The 15,439-nt window shown below is 34.8% G+C and overlaps 1 protein-coding gene across 3 annotated transcripts in view; it reads left to right on the top strand.

Annotated features, from left to right (window-relative positions):
- The window catches only part of CADM2 (cell adhesion molecule 2), a 1,125,034-nt gene that overhangs the window by 1,013,478 nt on the left and 96,117 nt on the right, over nucleotides 1-15,439 (top strand). The gene's annotated exons all lie outside the window — the stretch shown is intronic.

The raw sequence follows: 15,439 nt of genomic DNA, 5'->3' as shown, positions 1-15,439 counted from the left end.
AAGTTTGATCCTTTGAGAAGGACCAAATTATTAAAATCTATTTTCAAATTTCAATCTTAAATTTCAATTATCTCCAGCAATTACCTATATTGAACATTTAATTCCCCAAATACCAGGTAAAGGATGTGCACTTTTCTTTTAATTTTCCAAGACTATTGGTTTCAATATTAGAAAAGAAACAGTTATAGAACTGAAGCAGGATTATAATAGTGATACAGGGTCTAACACAAGTGTTAATTCTTATAACTTTAATTAACACTATTTTATTTATTTATTATTTTTTATTTTTTAAATATATTTTATTGATTTTTAACAGAGAGAAAGGGAGAGAGATAGAGTTAGAAACGTCGATGAGAGGGAAACATCAACCAGCTGACTCTTGCACACCCCCTACCGGGGATGTGCCCGCAACCAAGGTACATGCCCTTGACCTGAATCGAACCTGGGACCTTTCAGTCCTCAGACTGACGCTCTACCACTGAGCCAAACCGGCTTCGACAATTAGCACTATTTTATAGTCGTAGAAATAATGGAGTCAATGTAACTCTTATGTAGACAATAAGATACCATAATTATGATGTATTCTTGAACTGAATGGTTTTCAGTCATCTGATTGATTATGATGCTTGCAGACATGCTTGATATGGAATCAAACTGTCCTTATAATATCACAAGTTCAGAAAGTAGCAGATTCTGAAAGACTTTGGCTCACAAAATCTTGATTTAAAAATTGTTCTGAATCTATAATAGCTTAGTCTAATGAGGTTTTCAAGACGTACTAAGTTTAAAATAAGTTAAAATTATAGCTTTTTAAGAATGATCATTTTAAAATACCATATATCATTAAGAATTTAAACTTAGTGCATATACATTGAAGGATTTATTATTGTTCAAATGTGGGAATGGATATTTACTTGGAATTTATTAATCTTTTAACCAGGAATTAATATTATGTGTTTATTAAAGAAAATAAACATTAAGTACAGATAAGGAATGAGTAATTGTTTTGCTTTAGCACAAGTCCTTGATAAATAGTCTAAGCATTTGGCATGATCTTGAATATTTTCCCTTCAGTACAAAAATCTGCCACTCTTCCAGTATCATAGTAATCTTATTTTTTCTAGGATAATATTTTATTCATGTGCCATAAATTGGCTGAAATTATACAGTTTGTAATATGAACACCTTGTTTCTTAAAAGTGTAAAACTAATCATAAATAAGCACTACTTATCAGTAAAGAGTGGTCCACTCTTTCGCAGGCACTCTTAAAAATTCCATTATTTTCAAGTCTTCTATAGGGCACTTACTCTTGTATATAAGTTATTTTCTTTTTTAACAACAAGCTTCTAAATGTGGAGGTGAGAAGTGTGTTAAAAATTATAATCAAACAGCATATGCTCAGATTAATCAGGATAGAGGAAGTCCATTCATTATTTCGTATTGAGCTTTTAAATCTCATGGTGAAATTAATATCAATGTTATTGTCCCATCTATCTCTAAACTTTAATGTAATGAGACTGCAATAGTTGATCTCAGGAATTTACATGAGTACATAAACTCAGAGTCAGAGTTTTAGCTTGTAATTTAATGGAATAAGTGGGCTTGGATGTTCCACTTCAAACTGACCTCATTTATTACTGCATTCAACACTTTTGACCCTATCATAAAAAAAACACACAAAAAAAACCCCATACTGATGGTGATTTTTGTGCAGGGACTTTCATTGCTGAGCCTTTCAACAAGAATCACTGGGACTCTCAAACTGCAAATAGAAAGGGGTGGAGTGCTTGTTGCTTTTCATAAAAAGAATTAGGCAGTTTTGGGAAACATGTCCACGCTGAGCTAAGACAAACCTATAAGAATTATGAGGATAAAACAATAGATTGAAGAATATATCCAGAAACCACTGAACACAAAAGGGAGTGGAGACCAATATCCAAAAAGCTAAGGAACCATCCATCTACTGGTCATCTATCTATCATCTATCTATCTATCTATCTATCTATCTATCTATCATCTAACTATCTATTATCTATCTATCTATCTATCTATCTATCTATCTATCTATCTATCTATCATCTATCTAATCTAGCTACCTACCTACCTACCTACCTATCTATCTATCATCTATCATCTGTCTATCTATTATCTATCATCTATCTAATCTAATTTAGCTATCTATGTACCATTTTACACATGCAAATATACAAGTACTAATATGTACTTATCAAATCAATCTATACAACCGCAAAAGTCTAGAAAAACAATAGAAAAGTACAGATTTAAAAGAGAAGTTGTACGAATTTTTTCATCTGAGTAATTTTGTCAAGCTTCTTGTTTCTTCTCCTCCTCCTTCTTCTTCATTTGCTTTACTTTTCCAGTCTTAAATATTTTAAATGTTAGAACAGAATCAATTTAACAAATGAAGATACTAGCTGTATCAAAATGTGTATCTTGCAAAAATGTGTATTTTAAGTATAATGTTAATGAATTATGGAAGGCAGAAATATATTGATCTAATCATATGTTCTAAAAATATTTATGATGATACACAAGGCATTTTTTTCAGATTAGAAAACAAAATAAAATAAAAATCATGAAATACTCAAAGACACAATAATGAGACTTACTTTGGCTTTAAAATTGTCTTTCTTGCCCTTGCTGGTTTTGCTCAGTGGATAGAGAGCATTGGCCTGTGAACTGAAAGGTCCCAGGTTCGATTCCTGTCAAGGGCATACGCCGTGGTTGTAGGCTGGATCCCCAAGGGCAGGGGGGCGACTTGCAAGAGGCAGCCAATCCATGATTCTCTCTCATCATGGACATTTCTATCCCTCTCTCTTTCTCTCTGAAATCAATAAAAATATTTAATTAATAAATAAAATTGCCTTTCTCTTTGTTCTTTCTGTGTGTTCATGCATGATAACTTTGTGAGCAGTAATTAAAACCTTTCCTCATTTTTTTCTTCAGCTTGTTTTGATGTTCTGATAAAGTTACAGATAAGATGTAAAAATTGTGTTCATTAATACTGGCAATTAACTCTTCTGTTATCTAGTCTGTGCTTTCTTTTAGTATTACCTCAACTCCGTGTAGGACCTTACTTGCTCTCTTCAGAAGTTTATATATGGTCTATTTATTGAATTTCTTGTTTTAGATAATTCACATTGGTACACTTAAAGAAAACTCTGATCAGAAATTCTCACTTCTTCAATACCTTAGCCAAGTATTTTCTATTTTCAAGAAAGTCTAGATTCTTTAGTCTGTTACTCAATGACTTTTATTGCTTATTTGTTTGTTTGTTTACTTATTAAATTTATTGGAGTGACATTGGTTAGTAAGATTATATAGGTTTCAAGTCCATGTTTCTATGATACATGATTTATATGTTGCATTATGTGATCATCACCCAAAGTCTAATCATCTTCTGTCACCATATATTTTACCCCCTTTGCCCTTTATTCCCTTACCACCCTCCTGTTCTGTGTGTCAGTGAGTTTTCATTGTTTTTCTTATTTGTTTATTTGATGCTCTCAGTTTTATATCACATATATAAATAAAATCATATGATTCTTAACTTTTTTTCTGTCTGATTTATTTTGACATACTCAAGGCCCATCCATATTATAACAAATGGCAGTATTTAATCTTTTCTTATGACTGAGTAATATTCCATTTTATATATGTACCACAATTTCTTTTCTAGATCACTTATCCAAGGACCCTGAAGCTATTATCATATCAAGTATTTTTAACTTCACTCTTTCCTAATTTATCTTAGTCTAAAGCAATTTTACCTATCAACTGTATTTTCTTTCCCTGACATTCACCATATTTAAATTTATATCTTAAACAATATAGCTCCTGGAGAACAAACATGCAGGGTTCTGATTCCTCATAAGAAGGCATCTTCCATTTCTTCTAGTCAAAATCCTATAATAATAAAAGATACTAATCAAAGTTATATCTTTCATAAAGGTTGCTGTAATGTTTCCAATTTAGGTGTGATGAAATCTTTATGCTGTCTTATAAGTTATTTATGCTACTTACTATGTCTTGGCAAGTGTTATGGTTGATGACATATAAACTACTAAAATATAATATTACAGAAAGCAAATATACTTTATTTTCCTTATATCCTTTATAATGCTGGTTCAAAACTTGCACATATTTGTTTATCAATAACTTTTTAATGATACTTGCATAAACTTATTAGATTCCTTGTCAGATATATAGTCTTTAACAACAACAGCAAGAACTTCATTGATCTCTTATGAGTCTTAAGATATAAGTGTAAAAGTAAAACATTCTCTGTAATGAAATTCATTGAGACTCTTTGAAGACTATTTCACTATGTTTCTGAAGTTTTGTTTCCTCTTGAGCCAACTTTTATATATAATAAAGACACATAAATGTTTCATTGATTGTGTTTTACAATGAGCCTAAATGGTAATAAGTAAACATTCTAAAGTCAAGTTGGAAAACAGTAGAAGTTATATTATTTCTTAAAAATGTTTCCCATAAAAATCTGAAATGAATACCAAGGATAAAAAAAAACAACAAACACAAATTTCATTACAATTAAGTTGCACAACATTCAAATCTGAGGGGAAAAATTGCAACTTGATATCTATACTCTTCAAGAGATTAGATGTTTTGAATAATTAAGAACACAACTTTGAATCTATATAGAATGTTATTTGCAAACTTTGCTCAATAACAACTCTTTTGATTTTTAATAATAAATATATTCCTTTGTCTTTAATTGTGAATGATCAGTGTACAAATAGCTCCACAAGTAATCCCTTTCTGTTTCTTATATTTAGAAAGCATATCCTTATTTTTCCAAGAGACACATTAAAAATTTCTATTTTAATTGAAGTCAGAACTCTAAGAAAGACTACTTCTTGAACTTTCTGTTTACTTATATTTTAATTTTTAAAAAAAATTGGTAAAGTGATTCCAGCTTCTACAATAGTTTTATCTTCTCTTCTCTTCTTCTCTCTCTCTCTCTCTCTCTCTCTCTCTCTCTCTCTCTCTCTCTCTCTCTCTCTCTTTTCCTCGCTTGGTTGACACTTTTTGAGCTTTGGCTTATGGTTGTGATCTCGACCTGCCCATTGGTGAACTGTGTAGACTAGAGTTCCTTCAGAATTTTTCTTTTCAAACATCTCTAAAACTTAAATTTTTCTGCCTAAGCTCAATTTCAAACTTATTATCAATTAATTTGCATTTAATTTTCTCCCATCATTTCTCTAGAAATTAACATCAACAAAGAGAGTTTCATGCATGGTTATTCAGAATAATTGTTTCTAAGGAATCATCACCCAAGTATATTTATTTATTGATTTTAGAGAGAGAAGAAGGGAGAGAGAAACATCAATGTTAATGATAAACTGATTGGTTGCCTTCCATATATCCCCTAAGTGGGGATCAAACCTGAAACTTAGGTATATGCCCTGAGCTAGAATCAAACCCTCCAACTTTTGATGCTCTAACCACCTGAGCAACTGTCAGGACAGTATAATTCTTCATTTAAAAGTTTTTCTTGAAACAGAAAAATAGATACAAGAAATTTACATAACTCCTACCATGTTCTCTTATTTTAGAGTGAAAATATTACAAGTAATAGAGAAAAAATAGGCTTTAAGAAATTCTTTCTGATATTAAAACTCCAATCACCCCTGTGAGATTTCTAAAGTGAAATAAAGGCAGTAGTTATTTCACATGCAATATAAGTTAAATACCTAAGGCACTGAGACATTAATATAAGTTCTTGTTTTGTCTTATATTAAAGCAAATGTAATATATATGTTTCCCCCCTTCAAGCCAGAGCAAAATATTTACTTGAGTGTTATTACACTGACTATATATATATATATATATATATATATATATGAGAAATATAACTTTAATTTAATAATTTAATAAGTTTAATTTAATATTAATTTAATTTAATATTAAATCCCAAAATGCACTTTCTTATTAATGAACTCAAAGAGGATATGACCATTTGGGAAAAGAAAGCCAAGAAGTGTGCATCCATAACAAACTTAAAAAGACCTTTACTCCTATTCATTTCCTCAAAGACACCAGAATATTTTTTTTCCTTATAAGAGACATAATATGAAACTCAATTTTCCATAACTGAATTGTTTATATTTTATTTTTATTCTCAAGCTTGAGTCTAAAGGAGAGAATGAAAGCAATGAAGGCTGAGCAAAATTTCATTCCTATCACTACCTAGGAAGTGAATAATCTCATATACATTTAGGAGAATTAGAGTGACTATTATTATGACATAACTTTATAGAATAAATATCCCAAAGACTAATTAAAGAGTTTCAGTGAAAATTATGAATTAGATTTTTATCTAGTTCAAGATAATAAATACACTGATAGTCTGAGAGTTGTGACAAATCTTCTCAATGCTAATCTGTAAATAGAAAGGTGTTAAAGTTATTGCAGAATGTCTTATTAGATGTGTGCAAAACAAAATGAAATTTTAAAAAATTTCAAAAATATCTGTTAAGATAGCTCTGACGGGTTGGCTCAGTTGTTTGGAGCATGATGGAATACACCAAAAGGAGGTTAATGTTTTGATTCCAGGTCAGGGCACATACCTAGGTTGTGAGTTCAATTCCTGGTCAGGGTGCCTAAGATAGGCAATCTGTTTCTCTCTCAATTCAATTATTCTTCCCTCTCTCTTTATTTACTCTTTCTCTAAAAATGAATAAAACATATGCTCAGGTGAATATATATATATATATATATATATATATATATATATATATATATATGTATGTATGTATGTATACACACACACACACACACACAAATATATACTGGAGGCCTGGTGCACATTCATGCATGGGGGGGGGGGGTCCCTCAGCCCAGCCTGCACCCTCTCTGGGATGTTAAACTGCCCAGTTAGACACTATTGCACAGGAATCTGGTCTAAATGGGCCGAGATCAGGTCTAAACGTACAGTCGGACATCTCTCTCACAATCTAGGACTGCTAGCTCCCAACTGCTCTCCTGTGTGCTTTCCTGATTGCCCCTAACCACTTCTGCCTGCCAGCCTGATCACCTCCTGCCAGCCTGATTGATGTCTAACTATTCCCCTGCCAGCCTGTTTGCCCAAAACTTCCCTCCTCTGCTGGCCTGGTCACCCCTAACTGCCCTCCCCTGCAGGGTTGATCACCTTCAACTGCCTTCTCTTGCAAGCCTGGTCCCTCCCAACTGCCCTCCCCTGCTGGCCATCTTGTGGTGGCCATCGTGTATCCACATGGGGGCAGGATCTTTGACCACATGGGGGAAGCTATTGTGTGTTGGAGTGATGGTCAATCTGCATATTACTCTTTTATTAGATAGAATAGAGGCCTGGTGCATTGGTGGGGGCCAGCTGGTTTGCCCTGAAGGGTGTCCCATATCAGGATGGAGGTTCCCTTGGGGCATGGGGAGGCCTGGGTGAGGGGTCTGTGGTGGTTTGCAGGCTGGCCATCCCCCCCAGTGACCCAAGCAGAGGCCCTGGTATCTGGAATTTATTTACCTTCTACAACTGAAACTTTGTAGCCTGGAGTGGAGGCCTAGGCTGGCCAGGGTGTGCGGAAAGCTTGGCTCCCTCTATTGAAACCCAAGCCTCTCAACTGCTCTCTGTGGCTGCAGCCATCTTGGTTGGCGTTAATTTGTATACTCGCTCTGATCAGCTGGTCGGTGTGGCTTGAGCGGAGTGATGGTTAGTTTGCATATTATTCTTTTATTAGGTAGGATTAAAGAGTAAAGAGCCAGGGTTGTAACATCCATTACAACCACAGGCCTGACCAGACTGGGGCCGCTGCCAGGGCTCTGAGCCGGCACTGACTGGCTAGGGAACTGGATCAGACCCAGAGAGAGGCCTGGAGAGAGAGAGGCAGTATCTGATACGTAGCCTCTGTGGTAGCCGTTGATCAGAACTTGCCTCTCTTTCTCTCCAGGCCTCCACCAGGGCTTCTGATCAGCCCAGCTTTTCTGATCAGGCCCCATTGATAGTCCCAGAGATGCTGACTGGCATAGAAACTGAACAATCAGAATCAAATTGGGCGGCAGGGGAGAGATCAGGCTGGCAGGAGAGGGCAGTTGGGGGTCAGATCAGGCCAACAAGGGATGGCACTTAGAGGTGATCAGGCAGGGTGAGGCAGTTGTGGTGAGATAAGGCCAGCAGGAAAGAGCAGCTGGGGGGGACCAGGCCTTCAGGGGAGGGCAGTTAGGGTCAATCAGGCACACAGGGGAGCATTTAAGCATCAATCAGCCTATCAGGGGAGTGGTTAGGTGGTTATCAGTCTGGCAGGCAGAAGAGGTTAGGGACAATCTGGAAGGCAGGCAGGCGAGTGGTTGAGAGCCAGCAGTCCTGGATTGTGAGAGGGATTTTCAACTGTCCATTTAAGCTGATCCTAGAATCAGGTCTTAACAAGCAGTTGGATATGCTTTGAGGGGTCCCATATTGGAGAGGGTGCAGGCTGGGCTAAAGGACTCTCACCCTCATGCATGAATTTTGTGCACCAGGCCTCTCATTAAAATATATATACTCATTAATAGCATACCTTACACCGCTAACTTTTTTTTGCTATCTTGAAGATTTACTACCATAAATTATAGGATCTAGAAATATGCAATGTTAGTGTCAGCAGTGACACTATTTTTATTTATTTTTTTCATTATTTCTTAAAACAGAGGCTATTCAAAAGGTATTTATATATTCCTTTATATATAAACCAGGAAGTGCATTGGTTTAATGTGGCTTTGTAAAAAGAACACAACTTCTATAATGCATGGAACCATGGTTTTATTGAATATCAAAGGAAGTTTAGGGTACAAGATTATTCAGGCTATCTTTTTTTAAATAAAAATTTCTAAATGCAAATAATAACTAGCACATGTTAGGTATATGAATCAAATCAAGAAGTATTAATGGTGTGGCTTTTATAAAAGATACTATGAAAGTATGTTGTCCATATAATCAGATGATATAAATTATTATATTTTCCAATAGGTTTGGGCAACTAGTTCTTATGCAACTTTTTTTTTTTTTCATAGAATCCTCATTCAAAAGTTTCATGGGTACAGTCCTAATAAAACTGTCTTCTTTGTCCTTTCTACAAGTTATTACTACTTAAACTAAGCAATCATATCTAATAAAGAGGAAATATTCTAATTGACCCTCACACTTGATGCAAAGCTAGCAATACCCATAGCCAATAAGGAGGGAATATGCTGATTGACTGTCACACCCTCAAAGATGGCTACACCCACAGCCACAAGATGACGGTATCCAGTCCCCTCAGCCCTGCCAGGGCAGTAGGCATGCAGAAAGGCCTCTGAATTCCCCCAGTCCCCTCAGCCACAAGCCACCCAGGGAGGGCTGGCCTGAAGTGCAGGCAAGCCTTCCAATGGCAGTTCCCAGCTGCCCAGGGCTTCCCAAGATTCAGGTGTCCAGGGCTGGCTGGGGCTTGCACTGTCAGCAGTGTCAACAGCAGAGATGTGATGAGCGTCACCTTCGCCTGATCCCCGGTCGCCTCCAGTCCTTGAGGGCTCTTGGACTGTGCAGAGGGGCAGGCCAGGCTGGGGGACCCCCACTCCAGTGCATAATTTTTCAGGCACTAAGCCTCTATTCTACACTATAAAATGCCAGTAGCTGTAATGCCAGAATGCCAGAATCCTGGAATGACCAAACAACCGGTCAACAGGAGGTGCACTGATGGGTCTTGCATTGCAGCAGGTCTCGGTCTCATACCATGGTGGGAGTCTGTGTCTCACCAGAGTGGCAGGAGGGAGTCTGGGTCCTGCTGGCATGGCGGTCTGTGTCTCGCACGATTTCCCGTGCTAGGCCTCTAGTTCTTTTATAACATTGCCAATATGCTTGTTTAATAGGATTTCCAATATTTATTATTATTTGTGTCACAAATTTTATCTATTTGACAAAATTTTGTCAAAAAATATAATTTTTATCAGAAAAAGCTATGATAGTTATAGTCACCACTTAACAAGTTATATATTCTAATTGTATCCAGACCTTCAGTGTTTTCTCCAAAATAAACAAATAATTAAAAAATATTTTCCAAAAATAATTGTAGATGATGTGATTAAATTATGTTTAAATTAGAAAATTCTGAAGAACTAGGAAAATATTCACCATGATAGAAAGCAAAGATAGTACACTAAGCATTTAAAATGGAGCCAAAACAGAGTTTAGATACATCTCTAATCTCCTATATCCTTCCTTATGTGTATTGATTTTTAAAAATATATTTTTTATTGATTTCAAAGAGGAAGGGAGAGGGAGAAAGAGATGGAAACATCAATGAGAGAAAATAATTGATCAGCTGCCTCCTGTACACCCCATTGGGGATTGAGCCCACAACCCAGGCACATGCCCTAACCAGTATCAAAAACCTGACCTCCTGGTTCATAGGTCAAACTCAACCACTGAGCTATGCTGGATGGGCTGCATTAAAGTCTTTAAACTATATGCACCAAAGTGTTCTTGTGAGGATTATAGAAAATGTATGTAAAGTATTTTGGATAATTACTATCATCAACACATGGTGGTAGATATTAATAGCCATTCTCATCATTAATAATTATAAAACACTTTGAAATCTTCAAAGGCAGAAATCCATGATTTATTTATGCCTTTTTCCCTAAAAACAAGTTTTGAGATGGGAACTTTTTGCAAGTCTACGATTCAAAGAGATTTCAGTTAATTCGGATTTTGTTTTGTTCGTGTGTGTGTGTGTGTGTGTGTGTGTGTGTGTTTAGATTCCACATATAAGTAAGATCACAAAGTATTTATCTTTATCTGTTTGACTTACAATACTTAGTGTAATGCTCTCAAGGTTTATATATCTTATTTCAAAGGGAAAGATATCCTTATTTTTTTTGGCTGAATACTTACTCTATCTGAAATACATTTTCTTTATCCATTTATCCATTGATGGACATGTAGGTGTTTCCATGTCTTGGCTAAGTAAATAATACTGCAGTGAACATAAAAATGCATATATCTTTTTGAGATACTGATTTCATTTCTTCAGGATAAATACCCAGCATAGATTTGGTGAAACATGTAATATTTTTATTTTTTATTTTTTCAGTAATCTTCATACTATTTTGCATAGTGGTTTCAACAATTAACATTCTCAATTACAGTGCAAAAGGGTTTCTTATTTTTCATGTTTTCTGAAACCCTTGTATTCTTTTTATTTTAATTTGATGATAAGTCATCAAAACATGTACTAGCTGATATCTCAGTGATGTTTTCCTTTGTATTTTCCAGATGATTAGTGATATTGCATACCTTGTTGGCCATTTGCATGTCTTCCTTGGAAAAAAAAATGTTTATTCAGTTTCCCTGTTTATTAACTTTATTTATTTAAAGATGTATCCATTCTTTATATATTTTGGATATGTAACTCTTATTAAATATATGATTTGAAAATAACTTATTCCATTCTGGAGGTTGTCTTTTGATTTTTTTAATGGTATTCTATGTTGTGAAGAAGCTTTTTAGTTTTATGTAGTCCCATATGTGGTTTTGACTCCCAAATCACTCTGCCAAAACAAAATGAGGTATTGGTTGATTGTGGTACTGAGCACAATCTGTGAATATCAAACATTAAGGTAAAGCTGAAAAGGAGCTCTGAAAGAATGGTAGTGTCAGAATATAATACAAATAACATCCTTGATGGGTTTAAGTCCGCATTAAAAAGAAGATATTCGCACTGGTAAACTTAAATGAGAACTAGAAGAAATGTGGTCTGTCACTAGAAATATTATTAAGATATAATATGTATGAAAATGCAATGCTGGTGGTAACAAGGAAAGACAAACTCATAAATGACAGAAGAAACACTAAAAATTGTTCATAACAGGCAAAAAGAAAAAGTAATATATGACAAAAGCAGGGCTGGAATCCTGAATGCAGTTTTTCAATAAGTATTATGTAGAGATAAATAGAGCTATTACATTAGTCAATGTAAGGAGATAGAACTACAAAAAAGAAAAAATAAGAGCTCTCTACTAGAAGATTTGGAAAATTCAAACCTAGACTAATGCTGAATGACTAAGGAAGAATATACCTTAACTAAGAACATAAGAGGAAGGTGGAAACAATCTACTGAAAATCTATACAGAAGAGACAAAATGGCAGACACCTTTGAAGAACATTCCTATGTAGAAGAACCTATGATTCCAGAAACTGAAGTTAAAGCTACTCAGAAAGTATTGAGGACAAGTAAATCTCTAAGGTTAGATGTCATACTGATGGGATTATTTCACGCCACAGAGACTGAATCTGTCAATATCCTAACAAGGGTATATCAACAAACATGGAAAACCAAACAATGGCCTACAGACTGAAACTATTCAATATACATCCTCATTTTCTTCTCTTTTTAAAATATATTTTATTGATTTTTTTACAGAGAAGAAGAGAGAGGGATAGAGAGTTAGAAACATTGATGAGAGAGAATCATCGATCAGCTGCCTCTTGCACACCCCCTACTGCGGATGTGCCCGCAACCAAGGTACATGCCCTTGACCAGAATCGAACCTGGGACCTTTCAGTCCCAAGGCCGATGTTTTATCCACTGAGCCAAACCGGTTTCGGCTATACATCCTCATTTTCAATAAATGAGATTCCAAGAAGTGCAATACCTAAGGACCATTGCTCTAATTTTCCACACAAGTGAAGCGATGCTCAAGGTAATGCAATGAAGGCTTCTTCTACCTCACATGGAGCAAGAAATGCTGGACTCAAAAAGGTAAAAGACATTCAAAATCTTATCACAAACATTTGCTGCATACTGAAGTGCTCCAAAGAATTCCAGAAGAATCTTAGTCTATGTTTCCTAGACTACAGAAAAGCCTCTGGCTGCATGGATCCTGAAAACTAGGGGTTGTTCTAAAAGAAAGTGACAGGCCCCAGCACTTGATCTTCCTGATACATAAACAGTGTTGCAGACAGGAAGCCACTGTCAGGATAGAATACGGAGAGACAGAGCAACTTCCTATAGGCAAATGTGTCATGAATGCATTTTTAATCTGTTTAATCTGTATACAGAGCATATCCTATCAAAAAATGAGGCTACTTCAGAGGAAGGAGGAGTAAAAATAGGTGGAAGAAATATCAGTAGCTTAAGATATGCAGATGGCGTATTTTACTGGCAGAAAGTAGCAATGATTTGTAAAAGCTTCTGATAAAAATGAAAAAAAGAAAGTAGCAAAGTAGCAATGCATTTGAACTTCCAGAAAACAAACATTAGGACTGCAAAAGAAATGTATGACTTTACATATTGAAATTGTTAAAGATTTTCCTTGTCTTCCTTGGTTCAATCATTAATTTAAATGAAGACTGCATTCATTATTTTAAGAGAAAGCTGAGACTTGGAAGTGCAGCAATGGAAGAATTAGGAAAAATCAAGAGAAGAGATGTGTCATTGGAGACAAAAGCTAAGATCATTTACATCAAAGTATCCCCAGTTGCTATGGTTAGTCAGGTGCCAAAGTTGAACAGTGAAGATGGCTAAAAGGAAAACAATTGATTCATTTGAAATATGGTGTTGGTGTTGGAGGAGAGCTCTAAGAAACCTGGACCTCCGTGTAGGTGAATAAGTGTGTTCTAGAGCAAATTAAACTTGAAACATTGTTGGAGGCAAAAATTACAACAAAAAGCTGTCCTACTTTGGACACATAATGAAAAGGCACGATTCTCTGGGAAAACAACAAACAAGCCAACAGCAATGCTTGAGAAAATTAAGGCAGCAGGAAAAGAGGAACAACAAATATGAGAGTGATTCACTCTAAAAAAGAAGCGATAGGCAGGAGTCTACAGGAGCTAAGCAGGGCTATTAAGGACAGGACATTGTGGACATCACTCATACATATGGTTGCCAGGATTTGACTTTATTGCATGGAACACACACAGTCACACATTTACTTTTGTTTTTGTTGCTTGTGCTTTTGGTATTAAATCCGAAAAATACTGTCGAGATCAATATCAAGGAGCTGGCTATATATCTTTTCCCTCGAAGTTTGATTGTTTCACATCTTACATTCAACTCTGTCATTCATTTTGAGATAATGTTTGTGTATTGTGTAAGATAGAAATCCAGCTTTATTATTTCTTTTTGCAATTTTAGCAGTATCATTTATTTAAGAAACTGTCCTTTCTCCGTTGAATATTCTTGACTCCTTAGTCAAAATTCATTGACCATATATGCATGGGTTTATTTTTGGATTCTTTATTCTGTTCCATTGATCTATATATCTGTATTTATGCCAATATCATACTGGTTTAATTACTATAGATTTTTAATATAGTTTGGAACCATAAAATGTAATCCCTACAGATAGTTTTCTTGTTCCTCAAAATTGCTTGGTAATTCGGGGTCTTTTGTGGTTCATGAATATTTTAGGATTATTGTTTTGTTTCTTGGAAAAATGTCATTGAAATTTTTATAGCGATTTCATTGAATCTGTAGATGGCTTAGGTAGTATGGGTATTTTAACAATATTAATTTCCCAATTCATAAGAATTAAATATCTTTCAATTTATGTGTCTTCTTTAATGTTTTTTACCAATGTCTTACAGTTTTCAGTATACATGTCTTTCACTTATGATTAATTTTTTCCTAAGAATTTTATTCTTTTTGATTCAGTTGCAAATGGGGTGGTTTTTTAATTTATTTTTCTGGGTTTACTGCTACTGTATAGAAATGTATTCATTTTTGTATATTTATTCTGTAGTCTGCAACTTTACTGAATTCACTTATTAATTCTAACAGTTTATATTTTGGGGAAGTGTGGGGGTAAAGTCTTTAGGGTTTTCTGTATGTACCATGCCATCTATAAATACTGGGTTTTACTTTTTTCCTTTCTGATTTGGGTGCTATTTATTTTTCCTGCTTAATTTCTCTGGCTAAGACATCAAGTACAATGTTGAATAAAAGAGGTCAGAGATGGGATGAGAGTAGGGGACATGTGTGAATGTGGTCAAAAGGTACTAACTACCAGTTGTAAAATAAAAATTCCTGGTGATGTAATATACAATGTTATTACTGTAGTTAACAATACTGTATTGTATATCTGGAAATTGCTAACAGTAATTTTAAAAGTTCTTATCAAACACAAAAATTATATATATATATATATATATATATATATATATATATATATATGGCTATGGATGTTAACTAATCTTATTGTTATTATCATTTTGAAATGCATGCATATGTCAAATCATTATGTTGTATACCTTAAGCTAATACAGCATTATATGTTAATTGTATAGTAATAAAACTAGGGATAAAAATGAGAGAACTATCAATATAATAACATTTACAGAAATGAGAAAAACAGGAGAAAAAAAAGGGAAAATCTATATGTGGTCTCAGGCAACAACTGTGTCAC

This window comes from Pipistrellus kuhlii, unplaced genomic scaffold, assembly GCF_014108245.1.
Source record: "Pipistrellus kuhlii isolate mPipKuh1 unplaced genomic scaffold, mPipKuh1.p scaffold_m20_p_2, whole genome shotgun sequence".
Lineage (NCBI taxonomy): Eukaryota > Metazoa > Chordata > Mammalia > Chiroptera > Vespertilionidae > Pipistrellus > Pipistrellus kuhlii.
This window is presented reverse-complemented; position numbering and strand designations above follow the sequence as displayed.